Source organism: Parus major, chromosome 3, assembly GCF_001522545.3.
Source record: "Parus major isolate Abel chromosome 3, Parus_major1.1, whole genome shotgun sequence".
Lineage (NCBI taxonomy): Eukaryota > Metazoa > Chordata > Aves > Passeriformes > Paridae > Parus > Parus major.
Genome location: NC_031770.1, coordinates 1,303,763 through 1,317,142, shown reverse-complemented (window position 1 = coordinate 1,317,142; position 13,380 = coordinate 1,303,763). Strand labels below are relative to the sequence as shown.

The 13,380-nt window shown below is 48.3% G+C and overlaps 1 protein-coding gene across 2 annotated transcripts in view; it reads right to left on the bottom strand.

The window, feature by feature from the left end:
* Positions 1–12,263, bottom strand: part of SPTBN1 (spectrin beta, non-erythrocytic 1) — a 115,064-nt gene extending 102,801 nt beyond the window's left edge. For both annotated transcript variants that reach the window (XM_015621567.2, XM_015621568.2), the window contains exon 1: positions 12,169–12,263. The gene's annotated coding sequence lies outside the window, so the exon portion shown is untranslated. The remainder of the gene's footprint in view (positions 1–12,168) is intronic.
* Between the last annotated feature and the right edge of the window lie 1,117 nt (positions 12,264–13,380).

Here is a 13,380-nt window from a genome sequence, read left to right as displayed (position 1 = left end):
TGTTAGTGCTGGTCTCCTCCCTATAGAAAGGGGAAAAACGATCTCCTTTTCCTTGGAACTTCTGAGGCAAAGAGAACAGTCCTACCATCACTCACCTGGACCAACAGGATTATATGGTCAAATTAGATTTTCCTTCACCCTTATTTTTGGCTAAACACTGCTTGCTGAAAGCCTTTCTGGGCTTCATTTCCATGATAAAAGGTGGGCATTGTTTGGTTCCTTCCTTGCCTCATAATATCATTAAGATGACTTTCAAGCCACATAATAAATCCATTTTTTCTCCATTAAACATACAGTGGTCATTTCTGTTTGCTTGTCCTTTATTTCACCCTAGAGGAAATTCTCTTCTCCAATATGTCTTTTGTTGATGGCAAATGGAAGGAAATTATTTTGCTGAAATGGTATTTTATTATTAAACTTTGCATTAGTCGATGCATAGGAGCATTGGGAGGGGGAGAAAAATAAACACCTGCCTTTCAGTCTGTGCATTCTTGAAGCGTGTAGGCTGAGGATATTGGCACTAGAGCACACACCCCAACTCGCCAAGCCCTTGATCTTCCCACTGGGTTCAATCCTCGGGATGCTCCCACCCTTGTAAGTGGCCTCCCAAAGGCAATTAGCGGCTCGCTGCAATTTGCAGTGCTCCTGTAGCCACAGCCCTGAGAGAGAGGCAGGTCTGCCTCCCACCTTCTGCCAGCTGCTCCCCAAATCCCTGTCTGGAAACCATCAGGATGGGAGCCTTGCTCTAATGAAACACTCTCCGTGCAGTTTTCTATTTAAATCCTGATTTTTCTTCTTGCTTTGCTTCCACTCTTATTTTCTCCATTTCGTTTTGGCTACTCCTCGCTTTCTTTTGATCCACTTCCTGCTCGTTTCTCTCTCCCACCCACGTGTCCTCTGTGCTCAACAGCAACACCAGTAGATGAGGGGTGAAGACACAGGGGTGGAGAAGCCTCAGCTCAACTCCCACACAGCTCCAGCCTCGGGACTGAGCCTTTGACTCGCTCAACATTCAGCTCCTCAGCTGAGAATAAGGATTTCTCTGTTCATAGCTATTTTTAACACTGCAGAGAAGGTTTAATATTTGAATATCAGAATTGTAATAGCATTTGCAAGAGGAATGGCCTATTTTTAGCAAAGCACTGGCTTTATGGATGCCTCACAATCACAGCACTGTCATAGGGAGAGTCAACCAAAGAGGAGGTTGTGACACAGATCTCTGCAAAGGCTCCTGCTTCCCTTGCCATTTGGAATTCTGCATGGAACAGAGCTGGGGAGACTCACCATAGTCTCCAACAGAAACCCCCATGCACAGAGCACAAAATTATGAAAGCTTTCCAACATCCAGCTGCTAAACCCAGCCAGGTGTCACAGCTAATACCAGGGCTGGGAGGTCAGCACACACACACACATCCTTTCTTCCCCATCCTCAGCAGCCCTTGAAATTAAAAGCCATTAAAAAAACCCTACATCCCCAAGTCCCAGCTAAAATTAACCATAGGCTTGCATAAAAATTCCCTCAGCTGCATTTCTTCTGGCCTTTGCTGGGTTTCTGTTTGCTGCAACACTCAAATTACAAAGCCTCCTCCCCCTTGTTGTTGACACCACAAGACAGCTCCTGGCCTTCCTTCCAAACCCAGCAATTCGGGAACAAGCCCATGAGTTTGGGTTGTTTGGACTCCCCCACCACAAAACACAACTTTTTTAAAACACACATCCAAACACAATGCTGATCTCATTCCAATCCATCCCATCCGACCCCACGGCGGATCCCCTGGCTCCCACCTGCCAACATCGGGAACAGGTAGAGCAAAATAACTCCACACCAACAGAGCCAGGAATATTCCCCATTGTCCCTGAGGAAACCTGGCTTCTCTAGCAATAAATCTAGGAAAATGAGCCAAGTGCCAGCCACCAAACACAGGGGCACATCGCTTCCCCAAACATGTCACTTCTGGGAATATCCTCATCAGTCCCTGTAGGAGAAACCCAAACCCCAGGCAAGGCTGACATGGTCATTCCACTGAAGGAGGAGCTGTTAACAGAACTATTATTATTATTATTATTATTATTATTATTATTATTATTAATAATAATAATAATAATAATAATAATAATAATGTTATTATTATTATTATTATTATCTGCAGTTAATTTGAAGCCTCCCATCATAACACCCTGATTCCCAAAGCACCACCCCAGGGAACAGGAAGCTCTCTTGAGCAAGTCACCTCCAAGACTTCTCCAAGGAGTAGCAGAGGCTTTTCCAAGGGATTCCTGGGGAACAGGTGCCTGAGGTGCAATATTCAAGGACCAAGTATCAGCACAAAACCCATGAGAATTGAGAGGCAGAACCCAGCATCCAGCCAGCCTCTGATTCCTGACACACTCTGAGGTTCAACCATCAACCCAACGAGACCACCACTGACCATGTCCCCAAGTGCCACATCCACATAACTCTTCAATCCCTCCAGGGCAGCTGTGCCAGGGCTGGATAACCCTTCCCATGGAGAAGTTTGCCCTAATATCCAACCTAAACCTCACCTGGTACAAACTGAGGCAGTTTCCTCTCTGCAGAGACATATGCAGGCAGCAGGTGATATCAGTCAAAACCACAATGGGCAGATTTTTAAAAGGAACAAAGATTTTATTGCTCCTGTGGACAGTCCAAATGGGAAACCTTTGTAAATTTTAACTTAATCAAGGAAGGAAATTATGTACCAAACATTCCAGTCTGCTACTGTATGCTGAGACCAATTCAGAGAAAGAAGAATTGAGTGGTTCCAATATTCCAATTACTACACAGGTAATTTCAGTGCTTTGTGTTTGGGGAAAACAAGATTATCTTTTGGAACACTGAGACAAGAGACTTGGTCATTTGCAAGGCACAAAGCAAATTCAAAACCTGCTTTGTTGCTCCAGTAATATTTGCATAATAGTTATTTATATGTGTGATGAGTGTAAGCACAGTTTCAGGACAGTTAGCCAAGGTGAGTCGCCCAGCTCTTTAATCCTCTAATAACATGCTTGGGATGCAATTTGGGAATTCATTCCCCTCTGATGGAGCAGCTGTGCTGCTGCATAGTGACCATTTCTCAGTGCTCATCCCCATCAAATTGCACAGTTTTGATCAATCCACAAAGCAGAGCAGTAAAAATGCATACAAGGATATTTTTCTTCCTTTTTTTATGTATCTGCATGCTCTCCTAGCTCTCCTTTAGATATGATGAGCAAGCTCCAAAACACCAGCAATGGGCCACATTTATCTCAAAATACACAAAAAATTGGAGTGGTAAGCCTGCTAATCGAGTTGGCTGCAAATTAATTTCAGGCCCAGGGCTCTTCCATGGCTCCCTGGATTCCTGCCACAGCTTATGACCACCAGAAGTTAAAACTGCAAACAGCTGTCCTCCTGTTAGAGGCACCCTGGAATAACACAGATGCTCAGCTCACAAAACCACCCTAAAGGTGGTGCGGGGGTTCATCACCCTGTGCCAGGAATCCGAGGAACTCTGGGACTCTCTGAACTCTGCAGCAGCTCTGCTGTGCCACTGCAACCCCAAGTGATTCATGGTATTTTCTGCTGGTCAGCAGCAGCTGTAGAAACATCCCTGAGCGCTCTGCCTCGCCCTGGAATGTCCATGTGCTCCTCACCTGTCAGCCCTGCTGCAGCCAACACATCATTTGTCTTCACTGGCCTTCTTCCCCACTCCTTCAGAGGAAGATCCTACAAAGCCTCCAAAGTTCTGGTTTGTCTCAGTGAATATCCAAGCAGCAATCTCCAGATCCTGCTGTAGCCCTGCAGCTGATCTTTGCTGCACTTGCTGCAGCAGCATAATCTCACTCAGGATTTATTACCTGATTAGGATTACTCAGACTAAAAACACAGCTAGATAAGAGCAGTGTGCTCCCTGTCACCTGCCCACGGAGAGGGATCGTTGTCCCTGACTGCGGCATTTTGGGATCTTTTTTTTTACAATCTTTGCATTTCTAAAATGGTTCTGAAACATAACCCAACAATACAAAATTATCTCAGATACAGGTTGGGCTCAGTGATCTCAAAGATCTTTTCCAACCTAGTTAATTCTGTGATTCTGAGATGTTGTTGTGCATATTTCTCTATGAAGAGGATTTCTACCTCAAGGCCCAGACTGTGATGATGTAAATGGACACAACATCCCATGCTGGGATGTAGTTGTGTAACTTGGCACAAGTGGGGATTCAAATACTTCATTCTCAAGCTTCACAGAGCAAGAAGAATCACAGTACTGCAATGAGAATGAGCATGGAAGGTCCCTTTTTTCTTACTAAACAGTGAAGAAGCAGTTTTGAGTCTCATTCCTAAGCTGGCAGATAGTACAGGCCATTACTGCACCATGGGGACTTGTCTGGGGGAAATAGATTTACTTCTTTGTGGCATATGTTTAATGCAAAGTCACCTTATTCTTGTTTGTCTAGCATACAATGAGAATAGGTCTCTAAAAATAACCTCCTTCCCCCCCTCTCCCAGCTCCTCATGGCAGTTTCACTTATTATTAGCCATTATTCACGTCTCTTACATAAAGTGCAATTTCTGGAAATTTTTATGCCTCCTGATACAAAACCTGAAAGTGAGCAAGACTGGAGAAGGCAGAGCTCAGTGAACCTCCACTGGATTGCAGTTTTTTACCTCTTTTTCCCTTTTACCTGGGTTTGATGTCATCAGGTCCCTCCTTGGAGCAGCAATAAAGCTCCTTTACACAGGCGGGTGTGGGGAAGCTGCAAAGCTGGATCAATGGGGCACCTGGGGTCAGGGAATCCCCCGGGGGGCACAGGGGTGGGGCTGTGCCACATCCTCCTCCCCAGCCAACCTCGGAGCACAACCACCCACCTCATCCTGAATGGCACAGCTTTCCCTTCCCAGGGATTGTGGAGCAGGCTGTCAGAGAGCCTGGCAGCTGCGGCTGAGTGTCCCCTGCACGGAGAGCCTCGGTGGCACAGGGGATATGTGTTCCCCTCCAAGCACAGCCCCTGTGGATCTAATTCCCAGGGCCAGGGATGTCAGTCCTGGCCCAGGCTTCTTGGGAGTCACATCTTGTGGGGCTCTGGAGCTGAATTGACACCAGGCTGGCAGTGCACAGCAGGAGCTGAGGGATATTTTCCACCAATGACCTCTAATCCATTCGCCTTTCCAAGAGCACAGCTCGTCCTCAAATCAGAAAGGTCACGACTTCCACCGCTCCAGACTGTTTGTTCTCAATCTTACAATTCCCTGAAAATCCCACTTTTCTTTTCCCTTTCACGCAGCTCCTTGTGCAGGTCCCTGCAGCAGCACAAGTGTACATCCAGGGAATGTTATTTGGATCCATGTTTTCCTCTCACCGGGGTTAAAGAAGCACCTGCTGACTCAGGATCTCCCAACCTTGCTCCCAACCTGGCCGCCCCCGCACTTTCCTCACGCTATCCCATTTAGCAGCCAACTCATCCTCTTGCTGTAAGGAACTAATTCAGGCACCCCAGGTTCAAAGTTTAACTGGCTTATGCCAACCACTAAAGCTGCACAATCAGATCCTTCCCTCGACAAATTTGACACGGGGCCGAAAATCAAATTTGCTTCTTTTTCCCCTTAAACAAAACCATCTACGGTCTGCAGTGGTAAACCACTGCTCATTTGAATATCCAAACACTGGCTGTTTGCATCCAGGGGCTGGTGCCAAAAGCCTGTCACCCACAGCCGGCCCGGGCACGTCTCAGGCTGCTGAACTGATTCATCTCTGCCTTGGTACTTCCAGGCTGTTCAAGATGAATTTGAAGAGGCTCCTACTGACCTACACTGAGGTAAAACCCATCTCATTCCTCATTCAGGTGGTGATGAGGATGATACAAATGGCTTTTCCTGTGCTGGGACTCGTGTGGTTTCACCACAGCTTTTTCCCCCTCTTACCTGCAGCCAAAGAATTAAGAGGGACATTACTCTCAAAATGTAAATGGAATATATTAGCAGAAAAACCCGCCTGAACCCTCAGTCAATAATCCATTTTTAGGAAAGAATTTGTGCGAAAATGAGGTAAGTGATAACTTTGCAGATCTCCTGTTATCCACAGTGCTATTTTAGGGAGAGTGTGACTGCATTGGGCTTGTCGCAGAGTCCTGCTTCCAATCTCCTGGCAGGTCCCCAGCACATTCCAGTATTTAACGCACAAGGCTCGTTGGGATGCAGTCCCACTTATCTCCCAGACACATTGACTAAGACTTTCCCACATAAACTGACCCACCCTTTAGTAGCAAGAGGTCACACAGTACAATCGGCCTTCAAATGAGGAAAACAATCAGGAAAAGCTTCTCTGATGCCAAAAACACCAACAGAATAAAACACAACAGGCTCCAGTGTTTGTTTTATGAAAACTTGAAAACTGCAAGGCAGATTTTTCAACTCGTGATAATCAGTGCAGCCCCACCAAAGTCAACCAGGTTTCTTTCAGGCTCAGCACCTAGCCTACTAAAAGCATCTAAAATTGCTGCAAAGATATATTACTCTAAAAAAGGTTAAAAATAAAAAGGTGGTGATTAATCCATTCATCTTTTACTATGATGAAATTGTAGAGAGTTATTCATGGCATTATGCTCCAAATAAAGTCACAATATTTTACATAACAAAAAACAAGCAAGCAACTTTTAAAGCAACCAGGTTATCTTTATCCCATATGGATCTTATATGAAAAAGAATTCCTGGTAACTTATGGAGAACTGAGAACTCTCCTGACTTCTTCACTGCATGATCCAGCAAAGGGTGATCTACTGGATGATCCTCCTGTATCAAACACCCAGACTTCTATAAGGCACATCTAGGCCCAAAGTCCTTCCCAAAAATTAACTCCAAGCTGCATTCCAGTGTTGCTGTAAATGGGTGTGCCACTGGCACCCCAGAGCCATGAAGCACCCACCCCATCTGCAGGGACTGCTGTGGATCACCCCAAAACATTTTCATTAAATATTTGTTTACTATGAGAAAAGTCAGTGAAAGCAAGAAAAATCTCCCCATTGGTTTAGCTACTGACAAAAGCCAACACCTGGAATGCCCAAATCCAAAACCTGTGGGTGTTCAAATAAATGTATCTATGTTAAATTAGTTTACATACAGCAGGCAGCACCTTTTCCCTTCCAAGCCAAAAAACCAGAGGAGCTACTTGCTATAATTAGCTGGAACATTTGTGGTGTCTAGGCACTAAGCAAAATTGATTTCATGAGTGGGAAAAATCAGCTTTTGGTCCTGGTGCACAACCCCAGAGTGATCAGCTCCACTGTGGAGCCCAGGCTGCCAGAGCTCACCATGTACAGTTTCCTTGCCCTTCCAAACACGAGGCTCCCTTTTATCATGTAAGAACCAAAAGCAGATATCCCATGTCATTCTATAATAAATCAATTGATAGAGCAATAGGATTAATTCAGAACAAAAGGCAGGAACTTACAAAACCAAAAGCTGCAGATCTGGATTACTGCTGGATGGAAGGAAATCCCCACAACTCCTCGTAGAAGACTTTGACCACGTTCTTGGGACACTACTGGGGCTGGATCCCACAGCAAAAACTAAAGACTTCCCAACGATGCCTGTAGGTCTGGCTTGGGAAAAATGTCTGCCTGGGATAAACTGGGTAATCAGTATAACCTTAAAATATCAGGGCCAGGCTTGGAGAGGAACCTCTGCGTCACCTCGGAGCACCTCCCACCCAGGCCAGCCACTGCCGCCTCCAAGGATGGGGAAAAATGGAGAATCCAGTTCCACAATTCTGGGGTAGGATGTGACCCTCCCTGATCTCTGCAGGCACCACTGCAGCTCTGGACAGGAGATTTTAGCACAGTCATGAGCTCAGTGTGATGCTGCTTTACAAAAGCTCGAGGCAAGCTGAGAAAACAAAAGCCAGAACTGAAGGTGTCTGAGTCCCCACAGACTGAGGGCAGGAAGGACCACAACAGCCACTCCAGCACCTCCTACAGGGAGACTGAACACCTGAATCACAGATGGTTTATTCATTAAATTGGCTATTTCAAACCCATTAGCCCCATGCCAGTCGTTCATGTGGGCAGTGGGGCATGGCTGGGTGGCTCCGTGTCTGCATCTCTTCCTCTCTGGTCACATCCCAAATCTGGGACTGCAACTACATCTCCTCCCAGACCCCACATCTCATGCAGAGTAGCAGCTGCCCATTCCAGGGATCATTCCACATTGTATTGAGACATGGTTAACAAAACCAAACCCAGTGGTCACACCAATCAAACCAAGCTGTCAGTCAATCCCTATTCCTGTCTTAAACATGAAATACAAACACTTTGATTCTCTAGGCAAGCCCACAGCTTCTCTGATGATTTGCATCTGTGTTTCCTATTCTCACAGAGGAGGAGAAATTGTTTCCTCTGGTGCACAGCTTTGCACACATGAACAAAACCCGAGACGAAATCCAGGAACATCATTCCTGAACGTGTTTCACAGATCACAGGCAAATTGCTCAGCAGGTCTGGCTACTCCTCCCAAAAAGGCAACAGCCTATGTTTGGACCCTCAGTAAACAGAAAATCTGCTAAATTTGGAACATTTACCTGTGAACAGTTTGGTGGCAGAGTATTTTTAGCTCTCAGGACAGAGTGTTAATGACACACCTCTCCTGTTCCAAGGGCACAGGGATGAGCAGCGAGGCTATTCCCAGTATCCAACAGGTGTGGGTCAGCATCTGCTGCCACAAGGGCTTCACATGCAGTGCCTCTTTTGTTCAGTCCCCACTGCCCTCTTGACGTGAGGGGCTGCTGAACAAATCAAACCAACTCACCATTTCTTTTTAAAGTTCTAACACTCAGCACATTGTGGAATAAAAGTGGCTGCGCAGTGGCGTAAATGTGTTTGTCTGGTGGTGGTGGTGGCACACCAAAGGGGTTTCTGGTAGGCTAAATAAAACACATGCAGCTTAAAAACAAATATAATATTTGTGCAATGTAATAGGAGAGTAAATATATTAAACAATCAAATAATATATTAGGAGAATATAAGCAGAAAAGTTAAAAGACATGACAAAGTAAGAACATCCTCGAATTGTTGCCGTTCAACGAGAAAAAACCTCAGAGAGAAGATAATGAGAAGAATGTTAACGATGATGAAAAACAATAGCTCAATATAATCCTCAACCTTAATCTGTCCTTGGGCACAGGGAGATGTACACAATCCCTGAATACAACCTTTATACATTGGTGCATACCTTTTGATAATCACACATTTCACTGCAAGCAGAAATAACACAGACACAGCCCTCCCACCCAGCCATAAAATCTGTTATGAACTCAACCCTCATCTAACAATACCCATCAAAGCTTTTTCCATGCAAAACTGGCCTTTTTAAATGAGGAATGGACAGTAAAAAACATGTCTGGGATTAACAATACACAAAAAAGAAATAAAGTTGGACAAAATAGAAAAAAAGCTGCCTGCTTAAATATATATAGAATTGATCTATGTCACTCTGATCAAGCTGTTGAATAAGTTGGTGTCTACTGGGCATAAGAAGAAATTTTATTATGTCTTTCTTTTTTTTAAAAAAAACATGTAATCTCTCTGAAACCCTTTTTTCATTACAGGAAAAGCCTCCAAAGGTCCAGCTGTAACTGCTGCAACGTTGTATTCATGTTCATTAGAAAAACAAATTCACAACAGATCATTTTAAGAGTAGTAATAAAAGGCTGACAAACGAAAACCACATGTGGGTGGGGGGAAAAGAACCCAGCAGTGGGGGAAGCAGGCTCCAAAGCAGGATCTGCAGGACACGGATCCCAATGGATCACACTCCCCTCGGTGTGGTGCTGCAGCTCCAACGCTTGCTTCTCCACACAAGCGGGATCTGGTCAGAACAATCCAACACGAGATGGTTTCTCAGGTTTAAAGCAAGAGGAGGCAACTGGATTTTCACATTTCACACCTCTAGGCCAGATTCCCACTGGTTTCACTTGGGCAAGCTGCCACGAGCCTCGGCAAAGGTGAGGGTCCAACGTACTGGCAAAGTCCCCACGGCAGGAGCTGTACGCCAGGAAAGCCCTTACGGCTCCACACGGCTCCTGCCATGGAGCACAGGCCTGGCCTCATCAGGACTTCCCAGGCAGCACAGGAAAGAACCTGCACTGCTCTCCTGCACAGCCTCAGCTGAGCCAGAGAGATCCGAGGGGAGCTGGTGGCTCCTGGCCCTGACTCAGGTCACCTGTCCTGCCCCTGAGGCTCCAGCCTTTCCAGAGGTATTCCTAGATCCCAGGGAAAGGGCAGTCAGGAAGCCTGTGGCCACAGACACCAGCCCAGGCAGGATTTAGTAGCTGACTCATGGCTAATGGGCAATGATAAACTATTGTACTGGTTGTTCACTTGTGCCCAGATCAGATGACTAAGGAATTTAGGTGCCTATAGAGATTAACAGTCTAAACAACTTTTGCAGTCTGACCCTTAAACATCTGCGTAAACAGACTTTCTCCTCTGTGCTCCATCAAAGATGTCCACGCACTCCTTGCTAATAAAACACAATAATTTTGCAGGCAATCCAACTACAAATATTCCATCCTGTAACTGACCCACATGAAAAATAAATCCTTAGTCAGGTGACGTAATGCAAACCAGCGATCCGGGCCCATCCAATAAAGGGGCTTTAACTGATTCCATCTTAGACATGATGAAGGAAAAAGAAAACATCTTTCATAAAATGGTTTGTACTCCTGCTCCCCAGGGGCTCTTGGAGCAGCACAGCAGAATCCTGGTGTCCACATACGCAGCAAGAGGGTTTTGCCCCTCTCTGCCCCACTCCTGTGTGCAGGAAGGGTTCAGTGACACACGGCAATCCCAAAAGCTGCAGGATCCGTGCCACCACAGAGATGAAACAGCATCTCTAACGCTTTTTGCCACATGGCTGCTGCAAGCTCCTATTTTATCCCAAAATGCTGCATCCTGCTTTAGTGAGTGTCATTTGCTGCACTTAACCTGCATTACAGAAAAACCCAAATCGGGTTCTGTTCCAGAACCTGATCTCCTGATTTCACATTCATAATTCCACGCTTATGCTCCTGCATGAAGTAACAAAATATTCCTTATTTTCTTGCCTCTTCAGCACTAGTTGTGACACATGAGCCAGCCCCTCATCCCTCCTCACAGCCCTACAACCACTGCTAAGTCATGGAGGCATCACTACAGCCATTTCTGTTCTCCCCAGAAACACGGAGGGAAAAAAAAAAAACAAAAACGCCAAAGGATAAGAATAATTCTTTAAAAATCACATCCCGTGGCCATCATCCACCTTCCCAGCCCTTTTTCCCATTCCATTTTCACTCCTGTCTCTCTCTCCAGAGCCTTCTGAGAGATACAAGTCCTTCCTCCAGTGGAGTTTTCCTGCAATGGCCTGAGGAGTCACAGCCTCCCCTGACATTTCCACACGGCTGCTATCTCTCGGAATAAATTCCTCTCCCTGCCTGCCTCTGTAAGCCCGGCTCCGGGGAGCATTGTTCCCCAAGATGCCCGTCAGCACGGGCTGCGGGAATTCCAGCCCTTTTCCCCAACTGTTCAATAAGCAGCTTTCATAATGCTGGTATCCTGTCAATAAAGGTCGAAGGATGAGCCGAACGCTCCGGATCTTGACAGTTTGTGTTTATCCCCTCCCCCTGCAATCCTGATCTTGAACATTTAGCATTTATACCTACGGACAATGCGGAGCACAACGTAGAAACACACATCGCTACTCACCTTTAAACAAGAATGCAATTTCATTCACGATTAAGACATCAACATCACAAATTCAACGCTCACTCTAGTTCTGTATCATCACTCCAAAAGGAAAAACATCAGCTACTGAATGAAACGTCAGCCCCGGTGCCACGAACAAGGATTTTTCAGAGCTGCTGCAGTCTCACAGTCCCTAGCACAAGTCTGCCATATTTTTTTTGTTAAATCGGGCCTGTACCCACCTAACAGGCAGAGCCAGCCCCGAGCCAAGAGAAGCGAGGCCACGCATGGTGCCGCTCACTGCGGGCCGATGGGCGCGCCCGGACCGCAGCCCCGCAGCCGGGCTCAGCGCGGCGCTCCCGCACACAAAGCCCCGCAGCGGGCCCGCCTGACAGCGCGACCCCCGCGCCGCCCCCCGCGTCCCGCCCCGACCAAGAAAAATAAAGAAGGAATTACATCCGTCTAGCAAGGAATACCGCAGGAGCAGCAGTCGAGCCGGGCTCTCCGCACCGCACCGCGCGGGGCGTGCGGCTGCGCGGAGGAGGCGGCACCGCGGGCGGGGAGGGAGGGAGGGAGGGAAGGGGAGGGAGGGAAAGGGGCGGTGGCCGCGGCCCCCGGGGACGGGCCGGGGCCGCCGCAGGGCAGGGCAGGGCAGGGTAGGGCGGGGCGGCTCTGACAGCGCCGAGCCCGCTCAGCGCCGATCGGGGCTGCGGAGAGGCTGCGGGAGCTGCGCGCACGCAGCCGGCAGGAGGGGCCGCCCCCTGTCCCCACTCCCCGTCCCCCGTCCCCGCTGCCGGTCCTACCTCGGCGCTGCCCGGGCGGCGGCTCCGCGGAGGGAGCGCGGTACCGCAGCCCCGCCCGGAGCGGAGCGGAGCGGGGGGCGCGGGGGGCGGGGACAGCGCGGGAGGAGCCCCTGCCCTGCGGCGGCCCTGCGGAGCGGGGGGCTCGGCACGGCCCGCAACCCGCAACCCGCACCGCATCCTCACCTGCTCCTGCTGCCCCTGATGCTGCCCCTGCTGCTGCTGCCCCTGCTGCTGCTCGGGCCTGCCCGCTGCTCACGCCAGGTCTTCCCCCTCCGCCGGCCCTTGCTCGCAGCCTCCCGTGGGTGTTATCCAGCCGCTCCCGGCTCCCCTTCCCTTCTCTTACATTTATTTGGCTATTGGGTCTCTCCAGCCTCCTTGCTCCTCCTCCTCTGACACCCTCTCCTATCGCAAAGACAATGTTGGCTCGCCCCCAGCATCCATTTCCTCTAGTGCTGCTCTCCCTCCCGCTGCTCTGTCATTCCTAGTGGAAACCCCATCCCGGCTTTGACTTCCTCCACTGCAGTCATCCTCTCCTGCTGCTCCGGTCCTGCCACCTTCCCACGTAAACAGCCTCCCTTTTCCCAGTGCAACCCAAGCCTTGGAACCCAGCTGTCCTTGTGCCACACTTTCCCTTTTCCTCTTTTCCTGGGCAGGGTTTCGCGTGTATTTCCAGAGAAAACTGCTGTCCCACGGCCAGTGCGCCTCTCCCTCCTTTCCCCTCTTCCACGGCCAAGGTCACAGGCAGACGCTGCTGCTTCAGGTTTCCTTTGCTGATCCTGGCCTCCCTGCTTGCCTCGCTGTCCTCATCCTCCTCATGCCCATGCTCCTTCCCTCCTGCCCACTCTCCCTCACCTCTCGCTTGCAA